General features: G+C 40.4%; 1 protein-coding gene across 6 annotated transcripts in view; it reads right to left on the bottom strand.

Moving 5' to 3' along the window:
- Window positions 1–17,940, bottom strand: part of Ezh2 (enhancer of zeste 2 polycomb repressive complex 2 subunit) — a 67,458-nt gene extending 49,518 nt beyond the window's left edge. For all 6 annotated transcript variants that reach the window (XM_012514226.2, XM_012514228.2, XM_012514225.2 and 3 more), the window contains exon 1: window positions 17,644–17,940. The gene's annotated coding sequence lies outside the window, so the exon portion shown is untranslated. The remainder of the gene's footprint in view (window positions 1–17,643) is intronic.
- Between the last annotated feature and the right edge of the window lie 27 nt (window positions 17,941–17,967).

The raw sequence follows: 17,967 nt of genomic DNA, 5'->3' as shown, positions 1-17,967 counted from the left end.
TGGTCTCTCTCTCTCTTTCTCTCTCTCTCTCTCTCTCAAATAAATAAATAAAATTTAAAAAAATAAAAAAAAATAAAAAAAAACAAAGAACCAAGAAGCAAGTGTCTAAAGCCCCCACATAGATCAGACACCAAGGATTTAACTGGACCTGGAGTCTGGCTCTTTTCTGGCCTCTGGAGTTCTTTTCATGTCTAAGGAGAACTGGTGCTAAAGTTATGAAATGGACAGTCAATGAGGCCCAGTGACCGGGGCCCCGATGAACCTCTGTCTGCCCAAAAGACAAAATTCCTATGAAAAAAAAAAAAATACTCAATTCAATATTTGAATTATTGAAGTAATTCAGAGATAAAGTGATAACCTAACTGGTTGACAGCAGTGGAAATAGAAGGATAAAATATGACAAGGGACATTAAAAGATTAAAAATTCAGATGTGGCCATATGAGAATAAACTGAAAGATAATGTAGTCCTAAACTGGGCACTGTGGCACGCACCTGTAATCCAAAATTCTAGAAGCCTGAGATAGAAGGATCAAATATTCAAAGCCTAGAGAAGGTGACTTACTGAAATACTGTTTGTTCTTTTGATCTGTTTTTTGTTTTGTTTTTTTTTTTGTTTTGCGGAACCAGGGATTGAATTCAGGTCCTTTCACTTGCCAGGCAAGTGTTTATTCCACTGAGCTATCTCCCCAGCTCCTGAAATACTGTTTTAAAATTTAAAAACATAATAGGATAGATATATAGTTACATTCTCTTAATGAATAGAAGGATTTGCTCTAATAATGTTTGTAAATGGGATATCATGTCTGCATCTAGTACAGCAAATAACCACTAGGAAGACAGTATGCAATGTGTTAATTATTGAAACTGTCCTACCAATTTGATTTGAGACTGTCTCATTGCTATTTATCTCTCAATAGAATTATGGGGGGAAAAAAAGGAGAAAAAAATAAATTAAATTAAAAAATAAAAAGAGGGCAGGGCATACAGCTTGGGGTGAAAGCTCTAGATTCACTGCTGTGGGGAGGAGGGGGTCACTCCTAAATAAACCAGTGCTATGAAATGAGAATGTGGAATTTACAACACAGAGTAAGACATCAAGTATTCATGCAGTTGTCAGCTAATGCTTCTGCTAGAAACAGAAAAGGTAGAAACAAAATTTAAAGAATAAACACTGTGACAACACTCTCAAGTGTGTCTCCTGACACATTCAGTTCATGTTATAGCTACTGAGATTTAACATATTAGAAATTAAAGGGGCTGGAGAGATGGCTCAGTGGTCTAAAGCACCTACTTGAATCAAGCTTGGCGAAGCACAGGGACCACGGTTCGATCCCCAGCACCACATGCCAGCCAGCCCCGCCCCCTGGTGGGCTGAGCTGGCCACACACACACACAATAAATAAATGTAATAAATAAAAATAAATAAATATTTAAAAAAAAAAAAAAGAAATTAAAAACCAGGCAATTTTGCTGTTTTAGGCACTTAAGTAATACTAAGTCTTACATATTAATATAAAGTTATATAGTTTTAAAAACTATTTTCTTTCAAACATCAATAACTGGTAGTATTTAACACTGTGTCAACTTCTTTAGCACCTGTCTAAATAGAAGCCAGCTAGAGACCAGGCGTGGTAGTACGCGCCTGTAATCCCAGCTCTTGAGAGGCTGTAAAGAGGCGGATTACTATGAGTTCGATCTAGTAGTAAGACCCTGAACACCCTGTAGACCCTTCCTTAAAAATACACACACACACACACACACACACACACACACACACACACACACACACACAATTGAAGCCAGCTAGAATCTTTCTTCCTCTTCTCTCCCCCACCAGGAAATGAACTCCGGCCCTTGTGCTTGCCAGGAAAGCACTTATTCTACTGAGCCATCTCCCCGGCCGCTCATATCTGCTTCTGCATTCACTGGGCTCCAACAGGCTCCAACATGTTATTTTCATTAAAATGTATTTTTAAAAAAACCCCAATCTCACTGTTATGGTTTGTGTCTAGCTGTTCCTCCAAAGCCTCATGCAGTCATGAGGCAGACTTCTGGAGTTTGTGATTAATTCATGATCCACTGGGATTATGGGTATGAGTGCTGCTGGGATTATGGGTGTGAGAACTACTCTCAGCCTGGGACGGATAGCCTGAATGCAACTCAAGGGAGAGAGACTTGCTACTCCCTTTGCCACCACCATGAAAGGTTGCTCTCTGCTATGTGCCACTCTGCCTTGGAGCCAGCTGAGTATGGACTGAAACCTCCACTGACTGTGAGCTAAATAAACCTTTCCTTCCTTTTGGGTGTCAGGCATTTTGTCCCAGCAACAAGAGAGAAGAGTAACTGAGACACTCACATAGCTAGAAAAGGGAAAACTATTTGAAGAGCCTTTAGATAATTGTGACTCTCATGCTTTGTGTATCCACCAAAACTCACCCATGAAGAGTAGCTAGCTCTGCCTACAACTCAATCTAATTCCTCAAGACAAGCATGCCACATCAGCAATTAGTTGAAACCTGGAATATGAAATTGTAGCAATAGAACTTCTCTGCTACCTTAGCATTACTTAGTCTGTTCTCTTCCAAAGGGTCTTTAACCAATGTATGATGTGGTGACCATCATTCTTCAATCAAAAAAGGCTGGTCCAGGGACCAGAGAGGTATCTCAGAGGCACAAGCACCTACCTGGCAAGCACAAAGACCTGAGCTCAATCTCTGGCCCCACATGCCAACTTGGCCACAGGTGTGGGTGCCCACCATGCCTGGAACCTGGCATGGAAGCGCATGCCTATAATCCCAGCATTTAGGAGGATGAGCCAGGAGGATCTCTGCGAGTTCAAGATGAGCCTGGGGACTATAAAAGTGAGCACAAGGCCAGCCTGAACTGTATAGTGAGACCCTGTCTCAAAAAAAAAGGGCCGGCCAAATTGCTCAGCAGATTAAAGCACCTGCTTAGGTGGACGGGGCCGAGGTTCAATCTCCGAATGCCCGGCATGCCATGCCAACCCCACCTCCAGGGAGCACTGAGATGATGACTGAGACTGGGCAGGCCTGTAATCCCAGCTCTTAAGAGGCTGAACACAGGCGGATCACTATGAATCCGATCTATGTAGTGAGACCCTGTAGACCCTGTCCTAAAAAAAAAAAAAGACTGGTCCACTGAATTAGGGACATTTTTGTAATTTTCATATAAATTGATACATTTCAAAAAATCATACTTGTTGGGACCGGGAGATGGCTCAGTAGAATAAGCACTTGCATGGCAAGCTCAAGGGCCCAAGTTCAATCCCCGGTTTCACAAAAAAAAAAAAAAAAAAATCATACTTCTTAACCCCACTAATCTTATCAGAAAATCTTTAAATATTGTGACTGGGTATCAGATACAAGTTTCCAAAAATTTAGTTTTTGCTTGAAAGCTCAAACCTTCATTGCCAACAAATATGGTCAACTGTTTTCCTTGAAATGACCAGCTTACTTTCTTCATTTCAGCAAAAGTCTGCCAAATCCCTCAGTCTAAATAATCATAGCTTGTCAGCCCCTTTTAAGTAAAAATGGCACTTTCCAAGAAAAAGAGCAGGTAGTCCTCAAAACTCATCACTCTGATATGCAGACAGCATTTTGTAATGCTTCCACCTTGTTAAATGGAATTTAAATGTGTACATTCAAGGGTCAAAGTCTAGCAAAGTGGGGGGAGGGGGTTGGGTGTTGTGTGTTTTGGCAGTAAAAGGGATTGAAGCTAGTGCTTTTGCAGTGAGTGTACTTCCTGCCCAGCCTGATCTTGAACTTAGAATCTCATGCCTCAGCCTCCCAAGAATGCTGAGATTACAGGCATGTACTACCATGCCTGGCTGAGAAATACAATCTTTGAAGCCAGGCATGATGGTGCACTCCTGTAATTCCAGCACTCCGGGAGGCTGATGAGGCAGGGGATATAGCTCAGGGAAAGAAGTCTGGGTTCAATCACCACTGCCACCCTAAATATTTCTAGAGAGTTTTGTAAATAAAAAGCCTAGAAACCACCACTCTTTTCTGTTTCTTTGGAAGGGGGCAATTCTTGAGGGCTTTTGGTTTTTGAGGCAGGGCTTGCTATGTAGTTCAGGCTGGCCTTGAACTCGACAAATAGCCAAGGCTAACTGCAAACTCAGTGATCCTTCTGCCTCAGCCTCCTGGGTGCTGGGATTACAGGCAGTGCCACCACACCTGGAGAAACCACCACTCTTGCAACAGAAAGAGACCAAGGCAGGCAAACAAAAATCTATATGAAAAATATTTAATAAAGGTAATATAGTTACTATAACTCACACTGTGGAATCCAAATGAGCGTGTGCCACACATCTATTCCCAATTAAGAGACTGATGTTTGGCAAAATTTGTTTTAAGCAAACTGCTTGTTTTCCCATCTTGAATCGCTATAACATAACACTAATGATTATGGTCACCCCTCTGAAAACAGGCGGTCCTACTGACCAAATTTCCTATCTACACACACCTCACCCTATCATCATAAAAGTAACATTAAAATCTTGTCACAGGACTTTTTGCTTCTTTGGATGTTTGCTTTTTGTTTGTTTGTTCTTTTTAAACTGGGGGTTGAGCCCAAGGCCTTCACACAGAACTGTATCTTCAGCCCTACCCCACTCTTTTTTTTGAAGACAGGGTCTTGCTTAATCCCTAAATTGCCCAGGCTGGCTTGAACTAGCAATCCTGCTACAGCAGCCTCAGGATGCTGGGATTATGGGCGTGTGCCACCATGTCCAGTTTTATCTTTTTTTTTCTCTTTTCTTTTTTGCGGAACCAGGGATTGAACTCAGGCCCTTGCACTTGCCATGCAAGTGCTTATTCTACTGAGCTATCTCCCCAGCCCCCCAGTTTGATCATTTCATAAAAGACAAATGACAAAAATATAACCTCACAACCCTAGGACTAAACATTCAACCCAAATGACTTGCAAAATGGCCAACACAAGAAAGTTCTGAAGATTCTATTAAAGGACTTGGGGAAAGCTGAGATGAGGGGCATTATCAACTAGTGGATAAGAATTTACTGGGACCAGGGAGATGGCTCAGTGGACTAAGTGCTTCCCTGGCGAGTGCAAGGGCCTGAATTCAATCCCCAGTTCCGCAAAAAAAAAAAAAAAAAGAATTTATTGAGCATTCTGGGCCAAGGCTCATCCTGAGCAACGGGCATGTGCACATGCACAAGCTTGCTGAAAGAGCTAAGTCTCATGAGCAATTCACCCAAACACAGATGACACCGACAGAACAGCCACTTCTCTTACACTGAGTGTGTTTCATATATCAATGACCCCTAAGTGCAAAGTAACAACTGTACTCAACAGCAAAACAATGATCACAGACCTAGAGAAGTTATTTGGGCTGTTTTGCTTTGTATCATTTTATGGTACTAGGGATTAAACCCAGGGCCTTCACACTAAGCTATACATCCCCAGCGTGCACATATATATTTATTATTTTAGGGGTTTTTTGTTTGAGACAAGATCTCACTGGCCCAGGTGGTACCCAATCTTGAGATCCTCTTGCCTCAGCCTTCCAGGTGCTGGTATTACAGACATACCACCACACCCAGCTTAGAGAAGCCACTTATAAGAAGGCACCTTCTTATACACTTTTCATTGGAAATTTTGCAAATTTGTCTCTGCCTGGTGTACACATTTACATCTTATTACTTGAAATTAAGGTGTAATTCCTTCTGAAGAATCATGAAACAGATTGGGTTGTTCAAAATATTAATCCCAAAGTTTTTACAAAAACTTAGAACTACCAGGTATTGTACAACCAAATCATTATGATCTAGTGGTTTCAGAATGCTAGAAAGAATGACAGTTAGACAGACAAACAGACCCCCCCAACAGTTATTTTAGGACAGTACTACAGTTTGTAAGTGTCACTTCTTTGATGATGGGCACCAACAGAGCCCCTCAGTGCAGCCGAGACCTCCGGAATCTCCTTTAACTCATCTTGGCTCAGGGACAAGACAGAGAACGGAGGTCGGGGAAGCTAGGAACTGAACGCTTCTTCATGATTTCCCATATGTTTATCACAAATGTAAATACTTACAGTGCTGACATACTAGAAAACCCTGAAGAATTGTATATTTAACAATCAATGAGATTTGTCAGTGCTGGGCTTTGCTCAGAATTGGTCCTCACCACAACTGAGAAGCTGCCAATGTGACAGTATTACAAAGTGCTGGGGTCACAAGGGAATTGTTCCTGCTGCCCCCACCTTTCCCCACCTGAGCATGCATAAGGAAGGCTTCACCTGGTGCCAACAACTTGGCGTGAGACTTCTCAGCACTCATAACCATGAGAAGGGCATTTCCATTTTTCATAGATCATCCAGGTTAGCGAATTCAGCAAAAAACAAGCTAAGAAATTTGCCTTACAAACTATGTCATCTGTTGATTACTGTAACATCACTTAGCAAAAATAACTGCCAGGAATGGTGGCACTTGCCAGTAATCCCAACACTTAGGAGCCTGAGACAGGAGGATCACTGTAAGGTGACAACCAACCTGTTTCAAAAAAGTTAAACTGTCATTATTCACAGAAGACATGATACTCTCCATAGAAGACCCCAAAACCTCCATAGAAGACTCCTAAAATTAATAACCAAATTCAGGGGCCAGCCAGATAGCTCAGTGGACTAAAGTGCTTGCTTAGGCAGCAGCTGAGGTTCAATCCCCAGTATGTCATGCCAGCCCCGCCCACCCCCCCAGGGCGCAGAGACAAAGATTGAGACTGGGCTTGGTGGTGCACATCTGTAATCCCAACACTTGGGAGGCTGAAAACAGGAAGATCACTACAAATCCAATCTGTGTAGTGAGACCCTGCAGACTGTGTACTAAATACATTAAAAATAACAATAATAATAAAGACCAGGATCAATGGAACAGATTAGAAGATGCAGGCACAACTACAAACACACTCAGCTACCATTTCTTTGACTAAAGGGCCAAATATATTCACTAGAAGATAGCCTCTTTAACAAATGGTGCTAGAAAAACTGGCTCTTTACATGCTGACAACATAAGACTAGACCCATGTCTATCACCATGCACTAAAGTTAAAATGCATCAAAGGGGCTGAGAAGATTGCTCAGCAGCATAAGAACCTGCCTGGAAAGTGCAAGGTCCTCAGTTCAACCCCCAGTACCAAAGAGAGAGAGACACAGACAGAGAGAGAGAGAATATGAATGAGAATGAATCAAAGATATAAATATTAAAACAGAAACACTAACCCTACTGGAAGAGAAAGTAGGTAAAATCTTGATGACATAGTGGTAGGCACAGAGTTCATGAACAAAACCCAAACAGGATGGGAAATACTTCAAAGAATCAACAACCAGGATCTCACCTTATTAAAAAGCTTTTGCACAGCAAAAGAAATCACCAAGAGTGTAAAGACAACCCACAGAGTGGGAAAAAAATTTTTTAGACAATTGCCCCTCAGACAAAGGACTTCTATCTATAATAAAGAATTTTTTAAAAATCAGGTCCCCCCCCCAAGTTCAAAGGCACAATCCAAAAATGGACATCTGAAATGAATAAAAATGTCTCAGATAAAGAAATACAAATAGCAAATAAATCTATGAAAAAAATGTTCAACATCATTGGTCATTTGAGAGAGGCAAATTAAAACAACACACTGAGATTCCATCTCACCCCAGAAAGAATGGCTGTCATCAAGAAGTCAGCCAATAACAAATGCTGGAGGGGGGAGTGTTCCTGGGGGGGAAACGGCATGCTTCTCCACTGTTGGTAGTATAGACTGGTGCAACCGCTGTGGAAATCAGTGTGGAGATTCTCTAAGAGCTAGGATTAGAAGTCCCATTCGACCCAGCTATTCCCCTCCTGAATATTCTCCCAGAATTGAAAGCATCATGCCATAATGATGTATGTGCACCCACGTTTACAGCAGCCAAACAGTAATAGCTAAATCTTAGAAATAATCCAAATGCCCATCAACCAAGGAATGGATGAAAAGGGTGGTATTTTTATACAATGGAGCATTACTCAGTTATAAAAAAGGATAAACTTGGGACTTTTATAAGTAAATAGATGCACTTGCAACCATACTCTTAAGTGAAATAAATTAGACCCATATGTGTAAATATCATATTGTCTCCCTAATAGAAAAACCTGAAAGAGTAAATATGATACAAAACATACAGGAGATAAAACGGGAAGAAAGTGCTCAAAAGGGAAGACAAACTGGAATAGAGGAAAGGAGAAAGGGGAAAAGGAAAAATAAACACACACAAGATAGTTAAGATAGTTATACTACCTGTTTCCATTAGTTCATTCAAAAGTTTGTGCTTATATTGGCCAATCCATTTTTTATGCCTATTTGAGCATCTACTTTGAAAATAATAATATGCACTGTATTAAGCACTGGTACTCTCCTACAATCTTTTTTTTTTTTTTTTTTTTTTTTTTTTGGCACTGGGGATTGAACTCAGGACCCTGCACTTGCCAGGCAACAGCTTATTCTACTAAGCTATTTCCCTGCCCCCACACTTGTACTATCTTGTTTTAAAACTTTATATTGGGGCCGGGGAGATGGCTCAGTAGGATAAGCACTTGCCTGGCAAACGCAAGGATCTGAGTTCAATCCCCAGTTCCGCCAAAAAAAACACTTTATATCATTTTTTCTCTTTACAATAAAAAAAAAGGGGCCGGGGAGGTAGCTCAGTGGAATAAGCGCTTCCCTTGCAAGCACAAAGGCCTGAGTTCAATCCCTGGTTCCGCAAAAAAAATAAAAAATTTAAAATGTAAAAAAAATTTTAAAAATAAAATAAAATAAATCACTCCCCGCCCCCCACAAATAACCATAAGAAAGTAATAGCAAGGTCCAAAAATAAAGAATTAAACCCAAGAGAAATACTTGAGTCTCTAAATATAGAAGGCTATACTTTAGGAATCATTTTTGAGAAATTTCTCTGATTGTGTAGAGTATCTAAATACAAAAATGCTATAAAGAATTGGGGGCCTGGCCTTAGCTCAGTTGTTTAAGTGGCTGCTTCCACAAAGCTGTCAGCCTCAGGTTGCTGGAGTTCGATCCCCACAACACTCCAGCCAGCCAAACCACCCCTCAGGGCATTCAGAGAAAAAAAAAAAAGAACTGAGGAGGGCTGGTGAGATGGCTCAGTGGTCTAAAGCACCTACTTGGAGCAGGCTTAGCAAAGCACAGCGACCGGGGTTCAATCCCCAGCACCACATGCCAGCTAGCCCCGCCCCCTGGTGGGCTGAGCTGGCCACACACACACACACACACATAAATAAATAAAATTTTTTTAAAAAAAGAACTGAGGAGCTACAGGGAAATCCATTATATAATTCCTACAGTTTTCCCTGCCTTTTTCAAGCTAATACAGAGATTGGGAGCCAAGGGATGACACTTCTATTCCAGCACTTCCATTTGGGAAAAGAAAGGAGGGCAAAGATGAATGCCTAAAATTCCCCATTTCCAGACTCCGGGGCAGAAATGTGCGACTTACTCAGCGGTCTAGATTTTAATGTTGGTGCTGTCACCGAACAGACTATTTCTAAAGCATATCTTGCCCTTTGTTTGAATAGTCCTAATGGGCAATAGCTGAGGCACCCAGCAAGGAATCTGAAGAACTTCACTTTTCTAGAAAACAGGTATGGAGTAGCTGGCTACCACCTGGGATTAGAAAACACAAAACAATATCACCAGACAAAGGTAAAGGAAACTACAGCTTCTCCAATTACAAGGTTAAAGTCTGAACTTACCAATTTTTAAAGTGAGCAAATTACTTAAAAAGCTGTATGAATCGCCAATAAGCCTATAAAAAGCCAGCACAGAGCATCTATCTGGATGGATAATACACATTTAAACCACAGTGAGATGCTTACACTCACTGATGGGCACTATGTGAAGCCAGCCAACGCCAAGATCAGTGAGGATGCAGAGCAAATGTAGTCCCTGTGCACTTAAACCAGAATAGCAACTTTCAAGGTAAAGTGGGAGAACCTGGCAGCCTCGCACAAAGCGCGGCAGTATTCACCCCGTGACAGAGCAATCCCATGCCAAAGTATTTTCCCAAGAACTAAAGTGTTGTGCCCAGAAAAGACAAATGGTCACAGCAAATTTATTAATAGCCCAAAACTGAAAACAGCTTTATGTAGCAATCAACAGGTAAATTAGGGAGCCTGCCCCTTAGCTCAATTCTTTAGGTGGCTGCTTCAACAAAGCAGTCAGGCTCAGGTTGCTGTGGTTCGATCCCAACTCAAGCCAGCCAAACCTGCCTTGAAGGCATTCGGAGCAAAAAAAAAAAAAAAAAACAGCTAAGTGAAGTAAAATAAAAATATCATGAAATACTATTGGAAAAAAAAAACTACTGATATAAGCTACAACGTATCCCAAAAGCCAGTCACAAAATATATTTCATTCAATTGCCTTCGATGAAATTTCTGAACAGCACTTGAGACAAAGAGATGACAGCAACATTACACATGCTGCCTAAGGTAGTGGTTTAGGCACATATGTTGTCAATTCTTCACACTCTATTTTCCAAATGTGTGCATTTTTGTACATGACTATCCTTCAATAAACTATGTAAAAATGTCTTACCTTTCTAAGAAAGCAATTTGACAGTGTATATTAAAACTTCACTCAGCGATGCTCCTTAAAGAAAGCTGGCCCACAAGCCTAACGTGGAGGTACATGAGATAATCCCAACACTTGGAACTTAAAGCAGGACGATCATAAATTCAAACCCAGCCTGGGCAACTTATTTATTAAGACCCTATCTCAAACTTTAAAGAAAGGGAGCAGGGAGATAGCTAAGCAGTACAGTGCCTGTCTGGAAAGTGCAAGGTCCTGATTTCGATTTCTGACACCAAAAAAAAAATTTAAAGAAAAAACTGGGCTGAGTTCAGTGTAAAGGCCCTCCTGGGTTCAGTCCTTATCAGAGAGGGACATCCAAGGAAGCTAGGTGAGAAATTAGAACTTTAAAACCCAAGTATCAGTCAGGACAGCCAGATAGCTCAGCCGATTAAAGCACCTGCTTAGGCAGACGCAGGGGTCTGGGGTTCGATCCCCTACCATGCCCTGCCATGCCATGCCATGCCAAACATGACTGAGACTGGGCATGATAATCCCAGTGCTTGGAAGGCTAAAAACAGGAGGATCACTATGAGTCCCATCTGTGCAGTGAGACCCTGTAGACCCTGTACTAAACACATTAAAAACAAAACAAAAAAAACCCTAAGTATCTAACTTTGTCCTACACTACCTAGCTCTTGCTCCTCTCTGCACCTCGTGTGAGAAAGGTCATCTACATGCAGCGATGAGCACCAAGCACCTGTGGCAAGCACACAGAACCTCTAAAGAATGAACTTGTTTTCTGGATTGACTTTCTAAAAAGTTGTGTTGTCAGGTGTGTTGGCACACCTGAAATCCCAACACATGGGAGGCTGAGGCAGGATTGTCACAAGTTCAAAGCCAGCCTGAACTATGTAGTCAGACCCTGTCTCAAAAAGCAAACAAAAAGAAAATGTGTTAGGGCCGTCGAGAGAGCTCAGCTGTCTAAAGCAGTGGCTTACGCAAGCTTAGGCAGGCGCACGGCATGGGATCCCACGCACCGCATGCTGCGCCAGCCCTGCCCTCAGGGAGGGCTGAGCCAACCAAAAGCAAGTGCTAAAATTAAATAACGTGGTCTCATTTTTAGAAGGTATATGAAAAAATAATATTGATATATGAACAGATTGAAAAATGTTTGGGAAGAATATATAAAAACTACTAATGGGATTACAGGGATCGAGAAAAGCTTCACTTTACAAACACCTATGTTGTTTCAGTATTTCAAATTGAACACATATTACTTATAGTCTATAGACATTCTAAATAGAAACGGACAATACATAGGAGCTTTTTCTTTATATACCAATCTCTAAGCATGTATTTAAACTTTCACAAGTATTTGTTTCCATTAATGAAAAACTACACTGACTCTTAAAAGCAACAGAGGTACCATAACTAGTTAATAGTAACTAAAAACCAATTCCCAAGCATTGTGGCAGAAGTAGTTCTAAGAGTTTCACACGCATGAATTCCCTTAACCCTCACAATCACCTCATTAGACACAATCATAGCAGCACCAATTTACAAACAGGGACACACACACACACACACACACACACACACACACACACACCCAAGAGGATAATACCCTAGGCACAAACCGGCAGGGCAGGAGTTGAAAGCCAGCAAACGCCATGCTGCGCACTCACACAGATGTCATAACTGTGGCTAAGACATGAATCCTCAAGCTGAGACCACCACCCTCAGAAACATCTTTTAGCCTATAAACTACAGCTACCTACTTTGAAACATAACTGACTCAAATAAACACTCTTTTTGAAGCTGATACATTTTTAGTCAACCACTAGCCAGCAAGTGATATGGAGTGAATAATACAATATCAAACAGAACTAAATTCGGATCTGAACTCCAAATTCTCAGCTGCATTCTGATCAAGTTCTTCCCCACCTTGCCATAGTAGATGCACACCAGGTCTTTGCTTTGACTTATGCCCCCAGTCCTCTGTAAATTGCTTTTTTGTTTCAGCACAGAAGCTGTGCCTAAATATGTGGGCCTCCTGCCTCAGGCTCCCAGAGTGCTAGAATTATGGCTGTGCACCACCACACCCAACTCTGGACAAGTTCTGAACCTGCAGCCCAGTTTGCTTCAGTTTCCCTATCAGCTAAGATTTGCACGATGTGCTGTTTTGCATTCTGGAAAAATATACATAGCAAACATTTTTTTTAAAAAAAATGAAATATGTATATACAGTGTGTGTGTGTGTGTGTGTGTGTGTGTGTGTTTAACCATCTCTCAGTGTCTAATCTAGTGGCATTAAGCACTGCTGTCCCCTAGTGTACAATGAAGACTAAACTCCAGGGCAGGGGACACAGCTCAGCGCGTAAGTCCCTGCATCGCAAGCACAAGGTCCTGAGTTTGATCACCGGTACCCCCTCAAAGACTGAATTCCAGAACGTTCCCTCAGATACCAAAATCCACAAATGCTCAAACCCCATGTATCTTCAAGAAAACTAAACACAACTATACACATACATGTGCGCGCGCGCGTGTGTGTATGTATATATATATATATATATATATATATATTTTTTTTTTTTTAAGATGAAAGTCTCACCATATTGTCCAAGCTCACATCAAACTCGTACACTCAGGCCATTTTCCTGTTTCTGCCTTCAATGGAGGTCGGACTGCAGGTCCACAACACCATTCCAATAGTTCAGCTATCCCATTTACTTTAAACCATCCCTGCATTACTTACAATACTAGTACCATTCAAGTATCACGCAAATAGATGTTACACTGTATTGGTTGGGGAATACGACAAGAAAGAATGACTATACATGCCCAGTAAACACAATGTTCTTTGGAGTAGTATTTTCAACCAACAGGTGATCCAATGTGCAGATACAGAAGCCAGCGATAGCAAGGACTGGCTGTATAGTCAAAATCTTGTTCAGCCATCACCACCATCTCCAGGATTATCTCATCACTCTAAAAAAAACCTGCACTTGTTAGTTAACTATTTTACTTCTCTGTCCCTCATAACCTCTACTCTACTTTTTTTAAAAAAATTATTTATTTTTTAAAGAGTACAAATTAGAATTAAAATGGAAAAATCTACAAGTGATACAGAATTTTACTTACCAAAGTAATATGAATTTCACAGTATTTATTGTAATACACAGTGTTGTCTTCCAACCAGCTATTCATATTACCAGATATATGCATGTAAAATTTGAAGAAAAAAAATGAAAGAAACGCGTAAGAAATTTAGAAAAGAAAAAGTACAATTGGAAAAAGAAGATGAAACAAATTAAAGCATTAACTACTTTCCTTCTCTCTGTGTCCTATTCTAACAACCTCATATAAATGTAACCATTCTATTCTTTTATGCTTTTTGTACAAAAGGTTTTTATACAGCTTCTTTCATTCAGCATGTCTTCAATGTTGTATAGCACGTATCAGAATTCGGTTCTTTTTATGTCAGAATATTTACTGTATGTTAACACCATAGTTTGTTCATTCATCTGGTGATATATGCAGGTTTTTAAATTTAATAATGAAACAGCTGATATGAATTTCTCACAGTTAAAAAAAGCACCTGGCAAATTACAGGCACTTTAGTATTTCAGTCATGTTACTTAATGATGAAGATAGATTTGAGAAATGAATTGTTGGGCAATTCTGTCACCATCTAAACTACAATGGCTACAGTGTCACTGCATATAGTCTATGAATCCACCCTTCTCTACATGGCCTGTCACTGACCCAAGCTTTCTTATGCAGTACATGACTGTAATTCCTCTCATTTCATTTTTTGTCACATTCGTGCACCAACAAGTCACACAGCAGCAGGACATAGATCTGTGCAGCCTTTTAGAAACTAATCAGTAATAACATTTGAGATACTACTGGATTTGCTGATCTATATTTATATAATTATAAAAGAATAAAGAATACTTCAATAAGAAATCTATAATTACATTATCACTACTTCCTTCAGGTTCAGCTTTAAAACCTAACTCAATTCCAATAAACTCTTGCATTCTAGCAAGACACCTTTCAATTAAAATATGCTACCTCTCTTGTTCTTTCCTTCCAGTTTTATATGAAGATCATCAGTTTCAACATCAAATTAGACAAATCACCAGCCATCCAGGTGACTAAGTTCTCTAGTTCCCGGGTGTACCAAACATAAATACAAGAGGTTATACTTAAAGAATATCCAATGTTCAAAGCCTGGAATAGCAGCACATGCTGTAATCCCAGTACGTGAAAGCCTGAGGCAGGATAACAGCAAGCTGGAGGTCAGTCTGGGCAACATAAGAAATTCAAAGCCAGACTAAATTACACAGCAAGACCCTGTCTCAAAAACTTAAAAACAACTTCCAATTTTCAACCAGGCACACAGGCAAATTCCTTTAATCCCAGCCACTTGGAAAACGAAGGCAAAAGGATCCCAATTTGAGTCCAGCGTGGGCAATGTGGCAAGTTACTTAGACCCTGTCTCAAAATTGAAAAGAGGCTGGGGATGTAGCTCAATGGTGGAGCCTTCCCTCATGTGTGCAAAGCCCCTGGATTCAAGGCCCTGGCCACAAGGGGCTCAATTTTCAATACCATAGATTATAACAATGAAAAACAGCAAAATGTATCCACCTTGACAATTATTATTCTTTGTAATTCTGCTTCTCTAAAAGGGTGAAAAAGACCTTCTAAAGTTCTTCATGATGTAAATATTGCAATACCCCCTATTTGCATTCCAAGTTCCTTTGCCAAATGTTTTCACATCTTTCCTATTTCCTTAATTCGTTCAATTACTTTAATATCCCCATTCTCTGCCAGGTGTGGTGGCACATACCCATCATTGCAGTACTCAGGGAGGATGCAGCAGGAGGATCACAACTTTTGACTCTCACCAATTTAATGATTTTTTCAAGCCCCTGTCTCAAAAGCATAGGGTTGGGAAGGTAGGTCAGTGAAAATACCCTGGGTTCAAACTAAGTAATACAGAAAGAGTGGGAAGGAGGGGTGTGGAGGAGGGGGGAGGGAGAGAGAAAAAAAGAGAGGGAAGGGAAGAGAGGGAAGAGAGGGAGGGGAGGGAGGGGAGGGAAGGGGGGAGAGAGGGAGAGAGAGGGAGAAAGAAGGTTCAATTTATAAAATTCCTACTCCAGCAACTGCCAACCTAGGTGGTAGATATACAAAGAAAAATAAGAGAGCCTCTGCCTTAGGCTCTTAGGAGTGTACAGTCAGGGAGAGGGAAGCGTGAACAAGTGATTATAATACAATTCAATACTGGCTATAATGAAAGTGTGCACAAAGCCCTGTGGGAACACAAGAGTGCCTGGGAACTGAGGAAGGCCTTCAGCAGGACAGCACATGGCTAAGCAAGCTTTCTCTGGATTTAACGAATTGTTCCTCTCCACCTGGCTCCCCTCTGAAAGGTTTCACCAGCCCACATAATTCTTTCACATTTACAGAACATTTTTTTCTTCACCTATACTGACATAAAGACCAAAACTAATGCAGGGATCCTTTCTAATTGATCCTGTAATTCACTTTTATCATCATAAAAATCTCCCCTGGCTGGTTTTTTTAAAGCAGCAACTTTCTCAGTTGTTTATTTAGAAGCTAATATTGAAACAAATCTGCACTTCTTGAGCCTTCATCTCAAGGGGGGTAAGGGCATGGAGAAACCTGCCTAGTTTTTAAACAGCCAACACGAAAACAATCAATCGTGTGTGTGTGTGTGTGTGTGTGAGAGTGTGTGTGTGTGTATCACCAGACAAAGCCTGTATCCAAAAGGACTTTTTTTGTCTAAGTACACTAAATCAACAAGTGTTTTTCTTTTCCATCATTACTAAACTAAGTATACTCTCAATCCTAACAAAGAGCAAAATTTTCAATCAAAAAGCCTCTGTAAAAGATAACCTTGTGACAAGAACAAAGATATCTAATAGAGAATATACATGAAGGGCAAAATGAGAATGTTTAAATCCTAACATACCCAAGTTTCTGCAAAAAATCTGCACAATTAGCTCATAAGAATAAATAACGTCAATTGTCTTTTTAAAAAACATAATTGGTAAACTAATACAAACCTAAACCTGATTTTATAATCTCTACACTTACGGCAGTATGTCGAATCTGTACCTGAACACCGCAGAACACATGCTTACAGCTTTTTATAATGGATTTCTTTGTCTCCGTTTAAGTTCGCAGATGAATCTTGGGTCTTCATCAGATAGAATAATGCAAACAGGAAAAAATCTACGTTTTTTAACTTTGTTGGGATATATCACTTTCCACAAAAATGACAATTCAGGATGCAATTTTCCCAAGTGCTTCCTGGACTTTAAATATCACATTCCCAGGCATACCTTGAAAATGCAGGCGTATTCTTTAATTACAAAAGTAGAATCCTATCTATTCCTAACTTTACAATGAGCAAAAAATTTAAAATATAGTTTACTTTCATTTTCTTGCAAATAAAACTATGAATAAAATAATTAGAATTATACACTTGGCTCTCCATTTTATCCCTAAAGACGAATTAGTTCCTAATATTCAATGAGCAAGAATACCTCAATAAATAAAAAACTCAGAAGCCCCAGAAGTACAAACTATAGTTGTGCCAATATTTGTATTTTTAAAGATTTATTTTTCAAATGTTTCATGTGATATTAAACACCATGAAACTAAACTGGCAACGACTTTCTTAAAAGCCAGAAAGTCCTGTACTTTAAATACCAAAGATTTTTACTTCCAAATGATTTTAAATTTTACAGATTTTGTGTGATAACTACTTTTAACTGTAGGCAGCATACATTCATTCTTAGGCAACAAACATTTCCACACAGTTTTTTCTGACTCACCAAAGCTATTGTTCAAGGAAAACCAGACCAATTAATAAGAAACTGCCAAAGCTACAGTCCAAACACACATTTGTCACAGGCGCCCTATTAGCAATCACTTATTCTACCACCTCATCTTCATTCAAGCCTCCGGGATTTGGAAAATAACCACGGACTAAATGACAGTTTTAATTTCGTTAGCACCTGTCGCCATTCTCACATGCATCTCGCAAGTTGGCCAAAACGGCTAAAAATGTCTTTTCTTTTCATAAGATTACTATTCTCTAGAAAGCAGGAACTCGGGAGATGTTCACTAAGTTTTCCAAAAGACAGTGCTCCTCGATCCTTCCCATTTTCAAAAAGTAATCCGGCGCGCGGCGCGGACACTCTGGGGTGGGGGTGGCGGGAATACACAATGCAGCGGGGTCCACGGCGACCCTCCAGGCTACCAAAACGGAGGAGGCGAGGGCTGCCGAAATCTACCCCGATTTAGCCCGGAGCCGGGCGGGCAGGGGCGGCGGGGGCGGG

Source organism: Octodon degus, unplaced genomic scaffold (genome assembly GCF_000260255.1).
Source record: "Octodon degus isolate 3935 unplaced genomic scaffold, OctDeg1.0 scaffold00027, whole genome shotgun sequence".
In the NCBI taxonomy this organism is placed as follows: Eukaryota; Metazoa; Chordata; class Mammalia; order Rodentia; family Octodontidae; genus Octodon; species Octodon degus.
The sequence above is the reverse complement of the archived record's forward strand: the minus strand, read 5'-3'. Positions and strand labels throughout refer to the sequence as shown.